General features: G+C 41.2%; 1 protein-coding gene and 1 pseudogene across 1 annotated transcript in view; both read left to right on the plus strand.

Moving 5' to 3' along the window:
• LOC130879730 (tripartite motif-containing protein 30A-like) overlaps positions 1-19768 on the plus strand; it is a 136647-nt gene that overhangs the window by 32319 nt on the left and 84560 nt on the right. The gene's annotated exons all lie outside the window — the stretch shown is intronic.
• On the plus strand, positions 1432-13976 carry LOC130879732 (tripartite motif-containing protein 30A-like; annotated as a pseudogene).

The raw sequence follows: 19768 nt of genomic DNA on the forward strand, positions 1-19768 counted from the left end.
GTCCTTTGCTTTATAGAAGCTTTTCAGTTTCCCAGTAGCAACGCTAGTTTGACATAGAACCCAGGCAGTAGTTGTGCTTGCCAGTAAACCCAGAATTAAAGAGAATTATAAAACAGGAGGTAATACCTCAGGCTCAGGCTCATACTGAGATCCCTGAAGGTAGGATCACCATTTTACACTGAGATAGAGGTAAGAGCCAGTCACTGGCTATTTCGCTTTTCTGATCTTCTGATTGAACCTCAGTATCTCTCTCTGAGTTTTTATTAATCATGCTTTATAAGACAATGGGTTGCCCTCTAGAAAATGACAGTGGACTCTCCTTGCCTAGGAGCACACCCACAGAATTCACTGAACATGAAGAAGTTGAGCTGGTGCCAACATGGAGCCTTCACCTCTACATTCTAGTCTCTCTGGTGAAGGAAGGTCCTCTGCAGGCTACCAAAAGAAATGCAAACACCAACCAAGTCACAAAGCCTTTAGCTACAGTCTATCCTGCCTGTGAAATATGCTAGTGCAGTTTTTGCAAAGAACTGATGGTAGTAGCCAACCAAGGTCAGATTTGACTGAAGGCCTGTACCAAGGGAATGAACCCATACCAGGCATTGCATGGGCAACCAAGAACCAGAGACTATATAGGCCAGAAACCTAGGGTAAAATCCAAACACTACTGGAAAAAAAAAAACACAAAACAAGTAAACAACATTTCATTTTGCTTTGAATTGTGTATTTGTGGGTCTTCCTGTGTGTATACACATTTGAAAAGATGGTTGGGCTGGTCACAGCTGGTGGATTCCTGAATTTACAGGCAGCTGAGTTGCTTCATGTGAGTACTAGGAACTTATCTAGGATCTTCTCCAGAATAATAAACACTCTTAAACAATAGGAAAAATCGTTGCCTATGTCATCAAGAGATGGACAGTGTACACTCCAGGTCTGCCCCTGGACTCTCTGGTAAGAGACTTGTAAGGAGAAAATGAGAGGGTCACACTGACAGGTGCTGATGAAGGAGAAAGTACAGTGGGAGAGACGTGAGTAGTTTGATGCTTGTAACACTGAAGATGTGATTTTGTCCTGGGAAAGAAAAGGAAGGACAGAAGGTTGGGTACATGAGGCCATTGGAAGGAACCAAATTCTTTCTGCTCTTCAGTGACAGGTAATACTAATCCTGCATCTGAAATTAGTCATTTGGGATGAAATATAGCAGAGGACTGGAAAGGATGACAACATGCTCCTTTGCCATGTCTCTGAACTTTCCTCTGTATTTCTCTCCTTTGTACTTTTCCCTTATCATCAAGGGCATTCATTGATCTCTTCACAGTTCAGTGCTGATTTTCCCTTTCTCACTTGTCTCCTTCTCATCATCCCAGTCACTCAAGTACCTGAGTAGAAGTGTCAGGAGTACACACAGACAGACTCAAAATCATAGCAATAATGACCTCGTCAGTCCTGGGGATGATCAAGGAGAAGGTTACCTTTCCTATCTGCCTGGAGCTTCTGAAAGAACCTGTGAGTGCCGACTGTGACCATATCGTCTGCCAAGCCTGCATCACTCTGAACTATGAGTCCAGCAAAGTCAAAGAAGGGGAGGGCGTCTGCCTTGTGTGCCGACTTAGTTACCATTTGGGAATCTGAAGCCTAATTGGCATGTGTCCAACATAGTGGAGAGGCTCAGGGAGTTCAAGTCCAGGCCAAAGAAGGAGCAGAAGGTGAATTTCTGTGTACAACATGGAGAGAAACTCCAGCTCTTCTGTGAGAAGGACATGGTGGCCATCTGCTGGCTTTGTGAGAGATCTCAGGATCACCGTGGTCACCAAACAGCTCTCATTGAAGAGGTGGCCAGTAAGTACAAGGTAAGAAGTGGGAGGGTGTGGGTCACAGAGCAGGAGACAGTAACAGATGGGAAATCTCCACTTGTGTGACAGGTCAATTACCTGTACATCGTAGGCTCTGGGGTTGTTACAACATTCTATTTAAAATCCTAAAATGACATGATGGTTTATTCCACTTAATTTATTAAAATCAACCTGGAGTACAAATATTAAGGTGGAAAAAATGTTTAGTAACTGTCCCTATGAATTTGAGTCAATTTTCAAGAAAAGCCAATAGTAGAACAGTTAATTTATTCCATCTTTATTGTCCTTCATTGTTTATGTCAGATTCATGCATACTACCTAAAATCCAGTCCAGTGACTTCCAACCCTGTAACTAGTAAATGATTGACATATAGCAGTGAAAAGAATGTGTATGTGGCAGTTGAAACATCTGGGAAAAGGGGAAAGAATTCCATAGTGAGATGCACAGAGGAAAGTTCTGTGTTCAATCTTTGTTTTCTGGGTTTGTTTTTGGTTTTTTTTTTTTTTTTTTTTTTTTTTGAGCCCACATGGAAACTCATGGTGACTTGTTGACTGAGTTTTCTGTCCTGCCTGATTCCCGCAGTCGTTAAGTCCCAAAGAAATCACACAGATGTCTACCTCATTTGTTTTTTTGTTGTTGTTGTTGTTTGTTTTTTGTTTTTTCAAGACAGGGTTTCTCTGTAGCTTTGGTGCCTCTCCTGGAACTAGCTCTTGTAGACCAGGCTGGCCTCGAACTCCCAGAGATCTGCCTGCCTCTGCCTCCCGAGGGCTGGGATTAAAGGCGTGCGCCACCACCGCCCGCCTCCACAGATGTCTACATTAGTTATAAACTGATTGGCCCATTAGTCAGGCTTCATATTAACTCTTATATGTTAGCCCATTATTCTTGTCTATGTTAGCCACATGGCTCAGTACCTTTTTCAGCGAAGAGTTACATCATGCTTCTTCTGTGGCTGGTCAGGACTGCCAAGGAATGTGCTTCCTTCCCCCCAAAATTCTCCTGTTCTCATTGACCTGCCTATACTTCCTGTCTAATTGTCCTGCCTATACATCCTGCAAGGCTACTGGCCAATCAGCATTTATTTAAAATATAATTGACAGAACATAATTGACAAATTGACATTTGTCCCACACCATTTCCCCTCTTCTTTAAAAAAAAAAAAAAAAGACCTCTGAATCTAAAAATCTTTGTTTAGCTTTTCTCCTGATCATAGTCCATTTTTGGGAATGTAGGCGTGGTTTTCCAGACTACATCCTGCTGGTTGGGGGTGCTGATAATCTTATGGTGAACTAAAGAAAATTTAGAATTATGATCAAGTACTGACTGGAGTATCCTGTGAGGCTTTATCATCTCAAGCAGCATCTTGAATCTGTTCTGGATGTAGAACTCTGACATCTGGGCCATCAGTTCCTACCAGAGATTTCTCAGGTGGTCTTCCTTGATCAAACCTGATTTTCCTTAACTCAGAATGAATCCATAGCCTCTTATATCCTGTGGAAAGAAAAGTAAATCTTCTTCTCCAAAGTAACATACCTTTTGACTTCAATTTTGATGTCAAGGTATTTTCAAAATATCTATCTAGGATTAATTCAGCAGCATTTATAAATAAATATCTTTTAGCAGCTGTCGTTCTTTCCTCAGCATTCAAACAATTCAAAGAGAACAAATTAACACACAGTATCCAGACTCTCTATGTATTTTTTAACTTTAGGTGGCTTTATTTTAACCTCTATTTCTTTTATTTTTATTTTTAATTTTTGGCTTTTTGAGACAGGTTCTTTGCGTATCTTTGTTTTGGAATTTACTCTATAGATCAGCCTGTCCGTGAACTCACAGAGATCTGCCTGCCTCTGCCTCTAAAAAGCTGGGATTAAAGGTGTGTTGGTGTAGGAAGTTCTTCTGTTCATGTCTTGCTTTCATTGGTTAATGAATAAAGAAACTGCTTTGTGCCTGATAGGGCAGAACTTAGGTAGGCAGAGAAGACAGAACTGAATGCTGGGAAGAAGGGCAGAGTGAGGGACGCCATGGATCTCCTGCCTGAGACAGACATTGGTTAGAATCTTGCCTGTAAGCCACAGTCATGCGGTGATACACAGATGAATAGAAGTTGGTTAAATTAAGATGTGATAATTAGCCAATAAGAAACTAGAGCTAATGGGCCAAGCAGTGATTTACTGAATACAGTTTCATTGTGGTTATTTCAGGGACTAAGATAGCTGGGCAGCAGGGATAAACAAGGGGACCCGCCTCCTTGTAACAGTGTGTGCTACCACACCTTAAATTCACAGAGATCTGTCTGCCTCTGTCTCCCAAGTGTTCGGATTAAAGTTATGTGCCACAACACCTTGAACTCATAGAGGTCTGCCTGCCTGTCTCGCAAGTGTTGGGATTAAAGGTGTGTGCCACCACACAAAACAACTCTCATTTTTTCTCTCAAGCCTACTGTGTGTTTCGACACAGTAAACCATTTAGAGGTATTTTTCTTTGTCTTTGAATCTATCAGTACTGTATATCTCTCTCTTTTTCTGACCACATGAGTCTTTAATTTGCTAAGTAATGTGAGTGGGATTAAAGCCTTGGCTTTGACAGCTGAATCCAGCCCATTTGTTAGCTTTCTGAAATTCCAGCCTCATGGCAGAGGTACCGGCTTTAGCCACGTTTATTGTCACAACTCTATCTTATTTCAAGGTCACTGCCAGCAAGCAAGCTTCAGCAGTGTGCTCACAGACTACACTATAATGCTCCATAATCAGACCACTTGCCTGAAAGAGTCAGAGTTTCTCCTGGCAGGACAGCCCAGAAAGCTGGCATTTTAAAATAGCGTGGCTTTTTTTCCTGCTAAGGATGGAAACCAAAAAGCATGCAGTCTGCTTTTCATCAACACTGTTTTAAGTGTTTTGTGGCAGGGCCTCTTAAAGAGCTGCGGGGTTTTGCACCTAAAGCTGAGTCAGGAAGCCTCTCTTAAATGATTGCCTCTAGCAAGCAGAGCCCACATGAGAAAATGCTGCTATCAATAAGCCATCCTTAACTCTATTCTTTTCTGTCTAGAATTACTTCCCAAGCTCTGTCAAGCTTTATGTGGATACAGGTGTCCACAAGTCGTCACCATTTGTTGGAAGGTTTCTGTCCTACCCAGTTGCTGCAGGAGTTAAATCCCAGAATATAGGCATTTGGCCCACACCAGAGACTGTTGCAACATGCACCAGGCCTGCAAGTGTTTGCATCAGATGGGATCCTCAAGATGGGAGAAGTGGGCACACGAGACATCCCTAACCCAGAAGCAATCTGTAATTGATAGCTACTTGTAAATGAAAACTTACTTTTCTCCAATGGAAAATCAATAGGGAAATGAACTATTTTTATAGCTCTCTTTCTCAGAAGTAGACTGATGACTTAACAACTTTAAGGGAACCCATATTTGGAGGTTCTTTCTCTCATAATGTTAAGTCTGGACTGTGGTGATATGTACAGTTAAGCCTTTATGTCTGACTTTGAGTGAAATGTTTTCATCAAAGCCTTTGCTATGTTTCTCTTAATCAGTAGAAGCAGAGAAATTGCTCTGAGAGTGTTTAAACCTTGAAGAATGTTGTCTGGGGAATCTATACTTGGTGTTAAATGAGAGTTTGCAGCTGCACCAAACTTGGTCATAACACACTTCTGGAAGACCTGGAGGTCTTATTTATGATTATTGCTAGCCATAGTCAAACAAAGCTGAGATTTGTGTAGGATATCTCCTTTCTGATGTGGGATTTCCCTCTGTTTGCTGTGATTACCATTAATGAATAAAGAGACTGCTTTGAACCTATAGCAGTGCAGAACTTACCTAGGCAAGGGAAAACTAAACTGAATGCTGAGAGAAAGAAGGCAGAGTGAGGGAGACGTCATGAAGCTAGCACTGGAGACAGACGTGCTGAAACTTTGCTGGTAGACCATGACCTCATGGTGATGCACAGATTAATGGAGATGGGTTAAATTAATACATAAGAGTTAGCCAGTAAGAAGCTAGAGCTAATGGGCCAAACAGTAATCTAAGCAATATATTTTCTGTGTGATTACTTTGTGTCTGAGATACTGGGTAGCCAGGAAATGAGCAAAGTCCCTCCTTGCTACAAATCAAAGGTAGCAAGAGCAAGATAACTTCATTAATTCCCAGCCCTATTAACCTTGTACATGTTTGGATAAAGTAACTGGAGTGAGCTACCTGGGTGTCAGTCCTTTCAAAGAGACTCAACCCACCTATCTGCTCCTTTGGAAAATGAAGACTTAACATATTAGTGAGCTTCTCTTTCTACTTAGGCACCTACGATTGATGGATGTCAAACAATACTGGGGTTTTTGTTTTATTGCTATGTTTGTGTTGTCGTTGCTATTGTTATTGTTCTTAGTTTTTTTTTTGTTTTGGGGGGATTTTTGGTATTTTGTTTGTTTTGCTTCATTTTTGTTTTTTGCCTTTTCTACTCTACAATTCCTTTGTTTTTATATTAAAGCTTGATATTTTTATGGGATTCCCATGAGTTGGAAACCTGTGTGTCTCTGCATCCATATGCATTTCTTATGTTTTTCATTTTGGTCTTTTTCCGGTTTTATTGTTTTGTCAAATTCCAAAGGATTCCTTATTGTATTTAATTTTATTCCCTTATTATTCTTTAGATGATTGCTTCTTTTTTGGCAAGGGACATACAGTGTATGTATCTGAATGAGAGGGGATATAGAAAGAATCTGGGAGGTATACAGGCCAGGCAATCTGTGAACAAAATACATTTTATGAAAAATTTTCAGTGAAGAAAAAATATTGAATACAGAAAAACACTACAGTTTATAAAAAGAAAAGGAAATGACAAAAGAAAGTGCATGTGACCAGTATGGTAGGGCTTGGCTCAGTCCCAGAACTCTGGCAAGTGATGAGTTTGAGGTTATACAGGTCTACACAGAAATTACAGGACTGCCAGGCCTACATATTAAGATCCAGTTTTTCTTTTTTTTACGAATGTGCATGTGTCAACAGCAAGGCATATGATGTATGTATATATTTATAGGAAAGACCAGAAAACATAACAAAATTATTCCAGTTTATTGATAACAGAATCAAAGTAACCAGTTTGTGCTTGGTGGGATCACTGACTGAAACACATTTCTGTGTCTTTGTCTGTTTGGGGAATGTGTGTGTCAATGCAAAAATTGATTGAGCTGAAGATGAAGATTTACCCTCTTTATGTGCACAAATCATGGCACAAGATATTAAAAAGAGAACAGGCTTAGACCGCCTGTCTTTCCAGAAGGATTTCTTGGAGTTTGGCTACGAGCAGCTGTCTTACTAGGCATACAGCTTGACTCTGCTACAATTCCTCTCCCACAGAAGCTGCTCCAGACTGTCCTGAAGATGCAGATGGCTAATGAGAAAGGATGTGACCAGTGGGAAGACGACCTTCAACAAAAGAGAGTTTCCTGGGAGGCAAGTGGGGACCCTACATCCTAAAAGAGTTGGCCTGATGCCTGGAAGGGACCTGGACAAGTAGCTCCCTGGCTCTTCATTCCCTGGGTGCTGATGGGGACAAGAGGCCTTGATTAGTCCTCTCTGCCTTTTCCCTTGGATCTGGGACTGAGCCTGGCTGTGTGAGGAGCTGATACCATGGCAGGGGACCTGGTGAGAATGGCACTGAGTCCTTGGACTCCTCCTGTGGTGCTTTATGGAACTCTGACTGTTGGGAAGATGCTTGGGAACAGTCACAGTTTTATTCTGGGGTTAGCTTCTCTCAGGGGTTCAAAGGCAGAATAAGGAGTATACAGACAGGAATAGGGATCAGGGACATCTGTGTGAAATATGAGCCACAGCCTTCAATCGCAATTTGGCTCAAATGACCATGGTAAAGGTGACCCAAGATCTGTATTTTGGAATATCATGAAAATATACTGAAAAGAGACACATGCTTCCCAAGACTCCCTTCCCAACCCAAGCTCATTTCCCATGAGAACTCCCAATCAGAACAAATATTTTTTTTGTCTCTCTGTCCCATTAAGACAGTCTGAATAAATCCCCCTTTTTTTTAATCCTTGAAGAACCAAATACAGAGTGAGGTAGAAAACATTCAGAAGGAGTTTAAAGGACTACGGGAATTCCTGGACTCCAAGGAGAAGAATGAGGTTGAGAAGCTGGTGCAAGAGAAGGAAGACATTCTGGATATCCTGGAAGATTCTCAAACTGAGCTGGAGAAGCAGAGGGAGTCAGTGAGAGACCTCATCTCAGATCTGGAGCATAGCTTGCAGTCCTCAGCCATAGAGATGCTGCAGGTAAGTCTGCAGGAGGTCTGTCATCTGAGAGTCAGGACACCTGGAAGCCATTTCCCTCCCTCTGTGCTGCTGTGATCTCCCTGATGAGGACAGTAGGACTCTCTGGACTCTCCCTGAACTTTTTCCTGAACCAGTTTCTCAAGCTGAGGAAATTATCACATGCCTGGATGGCCAGGGGAAACTGCATGTTTTAGTTTATCAAATAAAGTATAGTAGCAGAACCTTGAGAGATCTATTGCATCATGGGTAGTTACTATCCTACTGCATTGTGAGCATGTGTGAAGCATATTCAACAGTGATTTGTCATTTCACCTGAATTTGAGATTAATTTGGAGAGTTTCACCCCCACTGCCTCTGATTCAGTGATGTGGTCAGTGAAAGGGGACTTGCTACCCAAGATCTCAGACAGTTTCCCTCCTCTGTCTTTGATTGCTGAGCTGAAAGGTGTCTTCTCTATCCTTGCAGGTATAAAGATTGTATTATATTTTAGAGCTATGGCATTTTCAAATACTTTAAACCAAAGGCATATTCTGGCAATGGATATCTCAGTAGGAATTTGTTTCTTTCATCTCAGTTGTGAATTTTATCAACCTTAGTAGTTCTGGTAACTTATGATATGCCTTTAATTTATTGGTTTCCATTGTGTTGATGTAATTATCATTGATATCACTCAGTTATCACCTATATTTAGATGGAACTAGACATTATTGGCTAAACTAAGCTAGTTAATGTAGGTAGTAACTACAGCCACCATACTCTACATGTCTGAAATTGCATCTCTTAACCAAAGAATCTACCACCTTTCTCTTCCTCCAACCCCTGATGACCCAAATTCTAATCCTTACTATTGTGAGGTCAATTTTTATACATGAGACATATATAATAATATCACTTAGTGTTGTTTTCTTCTGTGTCCAGCTGGTTTAGTATAACATAAATTTTCTGAGTTCATCAAGTTACTGCAAATGGCAATACTTCTAGGTTTGAATGTCTAATATTTTGACATTATACGCTTATCATATCATTTTATCCATTTTTATCCATTGATCAGTTCTCCAGTTGACTCAATTTTATCTACTATGATAATGACTCAGTGGACATGAGCATACAGATATCTCTATGAGGACAAGTTTGAACATCAGAATTCATCTATAACTAGAATGATAAGTTCTCCCCAGAATTTTTTTTGGTTTCTGTTATATAAATAAAGTTATGTGTAGCTAAGCATCTACTGCCTGTGGTCCCAGAACTTGAGAGCTTCTCATCATAAACAGAAACAAAACATGAGATGCACACAATAAAAATTAAATATAAGCTTCCCAACCTACCGCCAGGTGTGCTGACTCACATCTTTTATCCCATTAGTGGGAATGCAGAAGCAAATGAAGCTACATGGGTTCAAAGCCAGTCTGGTATATACAATGAGTTACAGGCCAACAGGTTTTCAAAGTAAAACCCACAACTGCCCAAGGTGGAGACAGTAAGGAACTACAGAAATGCCCAGCTTAAAATGGAAAATATACACTATACCTTAAATTTAAAGGCACAGGGACCCCAGTCCTGTGCAAGTCTAAGCCACACCAAATTCAACTTTGGAAAGTGGACGTTCTTAGATAGTTCAACCACACCCAAAGAGCAAATGGTAATTGGCCAAAATATACGCATATATGGGCAATCCAGGACTAGATGTGGTCTTGTATATCTTTCTCCCGTCATTATCGGGGTACATACACATACTTTAAGGTGGCCTGGCAAGTAATTAAAACTGCTTGAAATCTTTTCAGGAGGACAGCTCTCCCTCTGGCAAGAGCTGTTTTCCTTCTCCCAGTGTGAGATTCCTGGAAAAATTCCCATTTTTGAAGGGGTCATTGTTTCAAACTTGTATCATATTGAGAGACACACATGTCTCTTTAGATTAATTTCTTTTCATGTCAGGACAATTGCAGAGAGATGTAGTCACAGACTGCTTGTTTGTTTCCCACTTGCCAAGACCTGAAATAATCACACAGAAACTGTATTAATTACAGCACTGCTTGGTCAACAGCTTAGGCTTCTTATTAACTAACTCTTACATCTTAAATTAACCAGTTCCTATTGTGTTATATTTTACCACAAGACTCATGGTTTACCAGTATGGTTCCAAGGCGGCTGTCACCTCTGACAGCTACATGGCATCTCCCTGACTTCACCTTCTTTTCTCCTCTATCTCTGCTTAGAATTCCTGCCTTGCCCTATTCTGCACTGCCATAGGCCCAAAGCAGTTTCTTTTTTAACCAATGGCAATAAAACATATTCACAGCATTCAGAGGAGAATCCCATATCAGAAAGAAAAAAGGAGACCAAGAGGTATGCTTAGTTGGTTTTAAGGATCAGACAATCTTCTTCATTCCAAACACATTAAATTGTGTCTAAATGACTAAAATAATGTAAAAATCATCTTCTCAAACATGTTAGTTTTAAGTTAGTGATGGAGAGCTAACATGGAGCATGAATATGTCATTGTCCACGTGTTTAGTTGTACACACAGTAAATCCTATGTAAGCTCTTAAATGATCATTTATTCATCTTTGTTCTCCAAAGTCATGTAGTACAGAAAATAGTCTATTAGTTTACATATAAGTCAGGTAAAGATCCATGTATTGTGTGTATATCATGTCTTAGAGAGCTGTGGGTGACGGACCTTAATTCCCTTTTCACTTTGTCTCTGTATCCAGTGAGCCTGTAACCAGGATTTACAAGAACATTCAGTACATGCTATTAACTATGTTTTTTTCTTTTTCCCTAGGGTGTGAATTGTGTTTTAACAAGGTATGTTTGGGCTGACAGGGATGAACAGTCCTATTGTCTGTTGAAAATTATTTAGTATTCAGCTGGAATATATGTCTCATACGTTTGGAGAAATTTAGAGAAATGTTATTCTGAAGTTCCAATAAGAAGGAGGAGGTGTGAGGAAGGAAGTCTCTTACTGGTTTGTAACTACTGGGGACAGATTTGATTCTCTTTTAGTGGTCTGGGTAAGGGGAGTCACAGAGTCAGGCTCAGCGGTAGGAAGAAGCAAATGGAGCCACAGAAGCTTTCAAACTCCTGTGGTTCCATCATTCTGTCTGTGTTCTGTGCTTGTGTCTGGCTCTGTCTGCAGCTCACAGGTACTTGATTCACAGATTCATCCTAGATAGGGTATGTATTCCTCGTCTGCAGGGTTCACAGAATTGTATACTGGGAAACATTCCTGTGGATCTGTGTATTTCACATGGGGATAGAAAAGTGAGCACAACTGCTTCGTGTAAACCACACACTTCAGAAGGCTGAAAAGCTATGTCCTTGTGTGTAAAGAGTCACACCCAGGCTGTCGGCAGCACACTCATGTTCTTGTGTCCAAAGTTCTGATCTCCAAAATACCACCAAGAGAAAAAATTGATGAAAAAGAAGAAGGGGAGGGGGTATGGAGGCCAGTCAAAATGAGGAGGGCTTGGAGAATTCCAAACCTGCACTGCATATCTACAGACCCAAGCCCTCCAAAACAACACAGTTACACACTTGGGATTGGCTCAAGCCATAAAAGTTGCAGCAGTGATTCTCAGCATTAGGACATCTGGTTTTGTTTGTCTATTTCTGATTGTCGTTGCCCTGTGAGGTCAGGTGTTGCTGGGCTCTGATTGGCTTCTCCCTACGACTGGGACTGAGGCCAGACTCTAAGGGCAGGCTACAACTAAGGACAGGTAAGGGGCAGGCAGATACATCTTACTGAGTGACAGGGACTGCCTCATGCTGAGGTCTGGAACTTCAGTGCCAACAATAGTTTGATAATCCAGTCTTTTTTTCAAAAACTGTCATCTCTTAAAAAGGAACCTGAAAAGTCAGAAGCTGGCCAAGAGTGTCCAGACTGACAAAAGTGTTTGAAGTACTGGCTTTCTCCGGTGGGTTCTCCACACTCCATGACTCTATCACCCAGGAGCACCTTCTGTACCCTGAATTTGGTTTATACTGGAAAACACAAATTTACTTATTTATCTATCCATTTATTTATTTGTTTCTTTCTTTGTGTCTCTCTGTTTGGTTGTCGGTCTGTTTTGTTGTTGTTGTTGTTGTTGTTTTATTGGCAGGGTTTCTCTGTGTAGCCTTAATGGACATGGAACTCACTCTATAACCAGGTTGGCCTTGATGTCAGAGATCTACCTGCCTCTTCATCCAGAGTAAAGGGATTAAACGCTTCTGACTCCATGCCCAGCCCACATAAGATTTTTTAGTCACCTAAGTTTGATTTGTATTGAAATTCACTAATTCATCATTTCTTAAAAGTCTAGAATGAAGGATACAAACTCAGGGAGCAAGAATTTCGTTGTGCAAGTGAGGAGCTCTGCTCCAGAGAAGTAAGACTTTCCCTACATCACATAGCAAGTAAGCAGGAGGGTTCATGAGTGTGTCTCTCATGTCTGCAGAGTTAGTATCTACCTGCTCTCCCCCTTCTCAGAATTCTCAGGAGAGCTCCAGGACCTCTATGGTCAGAATGATAGGGAGTGGTAGGGAGTCGATGGTGGTCAGAGGTCACACTGTTTATGTTGTGGATGTCAATCTTTTGTCCCTAGGAGTCAGAATTTAAGACTGAAAGAGCCCGATATCATCTGGAGAAAAGAGAGAAAGATCTTCCGAGCTCCAGATCTGGAAGGCATGCTGCAAATGTTTCAAGGTGAGAGCAGCTACATTCTGTGGTTACCTGGGGGACTCTAGGGGTGCCTGGGGCTACACTCTCTTGGTAGAGAGTGATGTTTCTGATCATGGGTAGAGAGAAACTGAGAGGAACAGAAAGTGTGTCCCGGTGATGTTATCATATATAATGGACAGCATCATTCATCCTGTCCTATGTCACAGTTTCCAGATCTTCCCCCACTCTGCAGAGCACATTGACATAATATTCTGATTCTCTTGCTTGCATTTAATGCTGTGCATTTTGATCATTTCGGGCTATGCGAAGCCCAGCTCCACTGGGGTAAGGAGAAATCACACCATCAGCCCCTCTCATCTTGATGTCTTTCAGAGTTTATTTCTCTACTAATACTTACGTTTTATGTTACTGCTCCCAATATGCACATCGATCTGCCTCTCTTTGACATTAAAAATGGCTCTACCAAATTGCCTCTCATTTTCTTCTTCTCAGGTGTCCGCTACTTAAATCACAAATAAGTCAGTACCTTGTTTCTCATGTGACTCTTAATTTATATGTTTTATTTTTCTGCAGTTCACGTGACCCTGTGTCAACTCAACATTAAAAACATTGTCATTAACGTGGACAAAAGACAAATACAACATAGAAGTTGTTATAGAAGAACGTTACAAGTTTCTGAGTCCTATGATTTAGGTGTCCTAGGGTATCCAGCTATCCACTCAGGGAAATATTACTGGGAAGTAGACGTGTCTAGATGTGATGCCTGGCTCCTGGTTATAAATGATGGAAGATGTGCTCAAGCCCAGCTTCCTGCAGTGAATCAACAGGACGTCAAAGCCAAATATAATTCTGATGTTAACCAAGATGTAAATTATCAGCCCAAATGTGGCTACTGGGTTATGGGGTGACGAACATGTCTGTGTATAATGCCTTTGAAGAGTGTTCTATCACCCAAAATGCCAGTATCTTGTTCCTGTCTCTGACTCATACTCACACTCGTGTTGGAGTTTTCCTGGACCGAGAAGCTTGCACTCTCTCATTTTATGATGTTTCCAACCATGGAGCTCTCATCTATAGATTCTATGACCGTTCTTTCCCTGATGCGGTTTATCCATATTTTAATCCTATGACGTGTTCAGAGCCATTGACAGTCTGTGGGCCGCCCTCCTAAGCCCTCACCCATGTCTGCACGGCGCCCCTGTGTCTGATGTATCTATGTGTCTAAGCTCTGTGGGATCATGTTAACTTTTTCTACTTTTGACTTACCATGTCAGTGACCTTCACTTCTAAATACAAACCAGTATTGGATCTTTTCCTTGATCCAGTTGCTTGTCTGTTTACGAGGTTATAGTAATTTATCTCTTCCCAGATTCCCACAGACAATGTCTCTTCCTCACGAGGTGAGCCTGTTTTGTGGTGCCACAGATGGAAGCCAAAGCCTTGTGCATACTGAGGAGGTGCTCTGCCCCTGAGCCACTTGTCTCAGCTCTGCCACGTCTCCACAACCCCATTCCTCTGTCACTGACAGAAGATGACAGAAAGTTCTTCTCCAGCTTGTCTCTTACTTTTGAAAATATATGTCGGAGCTGGGCGGTGGTGGTGCACGCCTTTAATCCCAGCACTTGGGAGGCAGAGGCAGGCGGATCTCTGTGAGTTTGAGACCAGCCTGGTCTACAAGAGCTAGTTCCAGGACAGGCTCCAAAACCACAGAGAAACCCTGTCTTGAAAAACCAAAAAAAAGAAAAAAAAAAAAAAAAAGAAAATATATGTCGGAGAGTCTATACTAGGAATAAGCCCTTAGTGGTACATCAGTTTAACCACAATGCTGTGCTTCATCAAAACCTAAGAAGAAAATATCTCCAACGACACCCACTAAGACTTGGTGTGTTCTGAGCACCTTCCTCTGCTCCATTTATGCCACTCCTTATAGCAGTGTAGCCCTGAATGACATCCTCAAAGGTCTATGCCTATGCCATTTTATTTTTGCATTTTTGATATTAATCGTGTTCCTATACTCTAGGTTGGTGTAAGAAAATAAATGTGGGGTCTGTTTTAAGTCCCCAAGGGTAAAAGCAAGGCTGCTGGCAGGGTTCAGTCACTCAAACCCACCTGTAAAGGGGCAGCCAACTCCTATAGATTATCCTCTACCTCCTACATGTGGCAGTGGACACAAATACAACATGGATTATGTAAGTATTAAAAAGGGAATAAATTCACTGAGAATAAAACATCTACTTCACAGTCAGTAAATGGTTGTATGTTAGTTTGGGGGCAAAGATGCTGTACTGGGTTTCGATGCTGCAATGAGCAACTGGATAGGGTTGAGGGGGGCTAATGTATGACTTTCCTAATATTTGACTTTGCTAATTAGGTCCTGGAAAGTGTCATCAAGTCTACTCCAGTATGTTGTGTATATATATATATATATATATATATATATATATTTGGCTTTCGAGAAATTTCAGAATCAAACATGTCAGTTGAGTGTGACTGTAGCTCAAAATCTCTGAGAGATTTATCCTAGGAATAGGACCCTCAACCTGACTTGGGTTGGAAAACCTGGATCCACTTCATAGGGACAAAAGGTCACATCATTTTAAAAGCCAGCAATTATTTTCCTCCCTGCCAGAAAGCTAGCAGCAACACACTTTGTTTTGCTAGCAGTCTGTTAGCTGATAAACTAAGGGACCTGCCACCTCTGCTGCTGCAACATTCCTGTTCCCTCCCTGCACTTCCACCTAGGCAGGCACTCTTTGGTATTGGAACTGATATAGGATATAGGAGCAGGGAAGAAGATATCTACATTACGGGATCCATTTTAGGGTTGGCAAGAGACTTGGCTCTAGAGGGGATCCCAGTTGTCCACGTGGATGTCCCCAGCTAGGTTCTTGGATTGCAGAGGAGAGGGTACCTGAATAGTCCTTGCCCCATTATCAAGCTGATGATTATCTCGAATATCACCATAGAATCTTCGTCCAGCGACAGATGGAGATAGAGACAGAGACCCTCATCAGAGCAACTGACTGAGCTCCCAAGGTCCAGTTGAAAGGTAGAAGGAGGGAGAAGATGAGCAAAGAAGTCAGGACCACTAGGAGTTGGTCCACCAACTGAGGCAGTGCGCCTGTTATAATGGGAGCTCACACTAAATCCAGCTGGACCCGGTCTGAATGAGCATGTGATCAAACCAGACTCTCTGATTGTGACTGACAATAGGGGCTGACTGAGAAGCCATTGATAAGAGCACTGGGACTTGTTTTTATAGCATTTTCTGGCTTTTTGGGACCCTAGTCTATATGGATGCACAGCTCCCTAGGCCTGGATGTAGGGGGGAGGGTCTTAGACATCCTATAGGGCAGGGTTCCCTGCCCTCTCTCAAGCAGGGTGGGAGAGGGAGGAGGGGATGAAGAGGAGTGGAAGGAGATTGGGAGGAGGGAAGGAAGTGTAAATAATTAAATGGAAAAATTTTAAAAAAAAGAAAAAACATTTAAAGGGGGATATGATATAGATATGAATAATTTGCATTGGTATGGATCTTGCTTTATTGATATAAACTTAAGGTCAATCTTGTTATATGTATATTTCTGCTCTTGATTGAGGTATTGTGATTGTGTAGTTCATTTAAAACTCTATAATTAGGAAATACAGGTTGTTAATGGATAATCATCGATAATAGTCAAGCATATAGTCATGTTAGTTAGATTTTCTAGTTATATAGAGATATATTTCAGTTAGATAGGCATTCTTCATATCTTTCAAAGACTATAGAATATGGCATTTAAAGTGTCTTAATACGTTGAGCGGTTCATGACAATGAAAAAAAAAATCTGTTCCTGGCAGCACCAGCTACTTCAAGAGGAAGATGGGCATCGAAGAGGCTCCCTATGGAGTTTGCTAGCCATTTGGGCAAGAAGCTGATCTTGCCTGGACTGCTTCACTGGACATGCAAAACCCACAGAGAATTGACTGTTGAACTTGTCAAAATGTGAGATGATCCTTCAGGGCTCCTGCTTCATAAAAGGGTCTGCAAGACATTCTGCAGGACACAGAAAACAGTAACTGAACTGTCTTTGAAATTTCCTGCTTCATGGAAAAGTCTGCTGGATACTATGGGCCTATGAAAATGGATACCCCAACGGTACAGAAGAACTTTGGTGACTGTAGAGGCAATGAGTTTTGGAAGTTGTTTACAATGCACTTCCTGTTTACTTAGGTAATATTATATCCTTCTGGAGTCTTTGATGGAGTTGAAGAATAGATAGATAGTTATAGTTTTCCATTGTTATGATAAAAGATAAATAGATCTAAATATTGTAACTTTAATTCTTTTTTTGACATCTACAGATATTTATTTATTTTTTTTAATTTATTTATTAAAGATTTCTGCCTCCTCCCCACCACCACCTCCCATTTCCCTCCCGCAATCAAGTCCCCATGATGCCTGTTATATGTAGTTTTACTATGTTAAAGCCTTCCTTCTTGTTTAAACTGAGAAGAGGAAATGGTATAGGAAGTCCTTCTGTTTATGTGTTGTTTTCATTGGTTGAATAAAGAAATTGCCTTGGCCTGATAGGGCAGGACTTAGGTAGGCAGAGAAGACAGAACTGAATGCTGGAAAGAAGGGCAGAGTGGCAGTCGCCATGGATCTTCGGCCTGAGACAGAAGCTGATTAGAATCTTGCTGGTAAGCCAGAGTAGCATGGTTAATAGAAATGGGTTAAATGAAGATGTAAGAATTGGCCAATAAGAGGCTAGAGCTAATGAGCCAGGCAGTGATTTAATTAATACAATTTCTGTATAGTTATTTTGGGTGTAAGATAGCTGGGAGGCCAGGACAGAACAAAAGGCCACCCTCCTTGTACAACATTGGATATCAGGCCATCTCCTCCTCAGACTTGTAGAAGTACATTTTCTGGTCTTGAGACTAGTATTTTTTAGTTATATATGCAACTGCCTTTATTACACACCTTGTTATCACAGTTCAGTTCTCAGGTGTGGCAGAAAAATCTACCTCTTTCAGACTGCAGATGAAATACTGAAAAATTGATCCAGATATCCTATAGTTTGTGCTAAACACACTGCTTTATTTCTACAACCCATGTCTCTCATGAGGATATGAATTGTTAAGAGGCAGTCTTGTTTTGCTTTTCAAATATATTTTGTAGATATTTTTCACTAACATGAATCTGATTTTATCTACTCGATTCTGTATAGATTAAGTAAATATGTGTAATGAGTTTAAAAGAAGACTCACAGTAGAGGCTCATGACCTCAAGATATGAAGCTTCAGCAAGGGATTAGCTCAGCAATGGAGCACTAGTCCAGCATTCACAAGGCCCTGGGTTCAATCCCTGGAAGGGCAGAGATCACTCTAAAACAGGAAGAGCAGAAGCTCATGATTTCAGCACTGGGGAGGCTGAGGGAGCAGGAGCTCAGAGGTCAAACTAAGGTCTACTATAAGACCATATTTCAAAAGAAGAGGAGAAGAGGAAGGAAAAACAAGTATGTTAAGTAAAATTCAAATTGTGGTGGCATGTCTGCTTATCTGCCACACCTTCTGTCACTTATCAGTAGGTCAGAGAGGATAAGGAACAAATGAATTGCTTTATTGAAGGAGGTGTGTCACTGGGAGCAGACTTTGAAGTTTCAATAGATGTGGCCATTACCAATGTTCCCCACCCTCTGCTTCATGTTCATGTCCCAAGTTCTGACCACTCACCCCCTGATTCAGCACTGTATTAATCAGGATTCTCTAGAGCAGTGATTGTGAGAAGCTGCCCTGAACTGCAGCTTCCTCCATGGTGAAGGCTTTCTTTCCATAGGGGCAGCTTTCCAGAAGATCAAGACATTTTTAGATGATTGTAACATGAGCCTGAACAAGTAACCTGACAACTTCCTGTAGCACTGTGTCCTAAGTTCAGAAGTTCAGGAAGGCAGAGCTGACATAGGGGAACTGAATTCCTCTGATGGTAGAACCCCAGATACCAATGTGTTAGCCTCCCATTGGCTGGTAGTTATTTAGTTTCTCTTTCTCAGTTTCAGCCCTTAGTGTCTTAACTTTTATTTCTCTTCTAGTTCAGCAGACATCAGACTTAGGGCAGAGTCCTAGGACACTGTGGCCCCCATTTGCTCCTCTCCACAAATTCAGGATTTCTTGGTTGGTGTCTGAAGACCTCAGAGCAAATCTAGAGGGCAGAATTTGGAAGAAAACACTCTTTGTTCTGGTGAGTTTAATTCGAAACAGATAAGGGCGAGGAAAGAAGAAATGCTGACTCCTTGCTGAGTGCTGGGGTAGTGGGCAGAGGGAGGTGTGGCCTTGACAAAGAAAAATTTCAAATTGCACAGTTGGAGTAAAGCCAGAGTGAACGTGGAGGAAGGTCTTGTTGTGTATTAGTGTATTTACTGACGGTTCTATGTTATCAGTACCTTTGCTTCTGTCTCTGTAATTAGAAGTCCCAATTTTTCTGGAGCCTCTCGTACATTTACTTGTACTGTTTAAAGCCTCAAGTCTGTAGAGAATTCCCAATGTTACTTAAAGGTCATTAGCCTTGTCTACCTTTCCGTGGTCCATGTCTGCATGCATAAATGAAATTCAGACTAGTAATTCCTGCTGCAAAGAAAGATGATGCAGAAAAATCAAGACTTCAAGGCATCCCTTCGGATCCAAAAGATAATGTCTTAAAAAAAAAAAAAAAGAAGAAAGGAAGGAAGGAGAAGAACAAAGAAAGAAAGATAGAAGGAAGGAAGGAAGGAAGGAAGGAAAGAAAAAGAAAAGAGAAAAGAAAGAAAGAAAGAAAGAAAGAAAGAAAGAAAGAAAGAAAGAAGAAAAGAAAGAAAGAAAAAAGAAAAGAAAGAAAGAAGCAAAAAAAGAAAGACCCTAATGGTGTTCTTGATTATCATGGTGCAGTTCGTGGGTTGGCAGGCACTTTCCAGTTTGCACTAGGCTCAGTATTCGATTCCAAGTAAA

This window comes from Chionomys nivalis, chromosome 8, assembly GCF_950005125.1.
Source record: "Chionomys nivalis chromosome 8, mChiNiv1.1, whole genome shotgun sequence".
In the NCBI taxonomy this organism is placed as follows: domain Eukaryota; kingdom Metazoa; phylum Chordata; class Mammalia; order Rodentia; family Cricetidae; genus Chionomys; species Chionomys nivalis.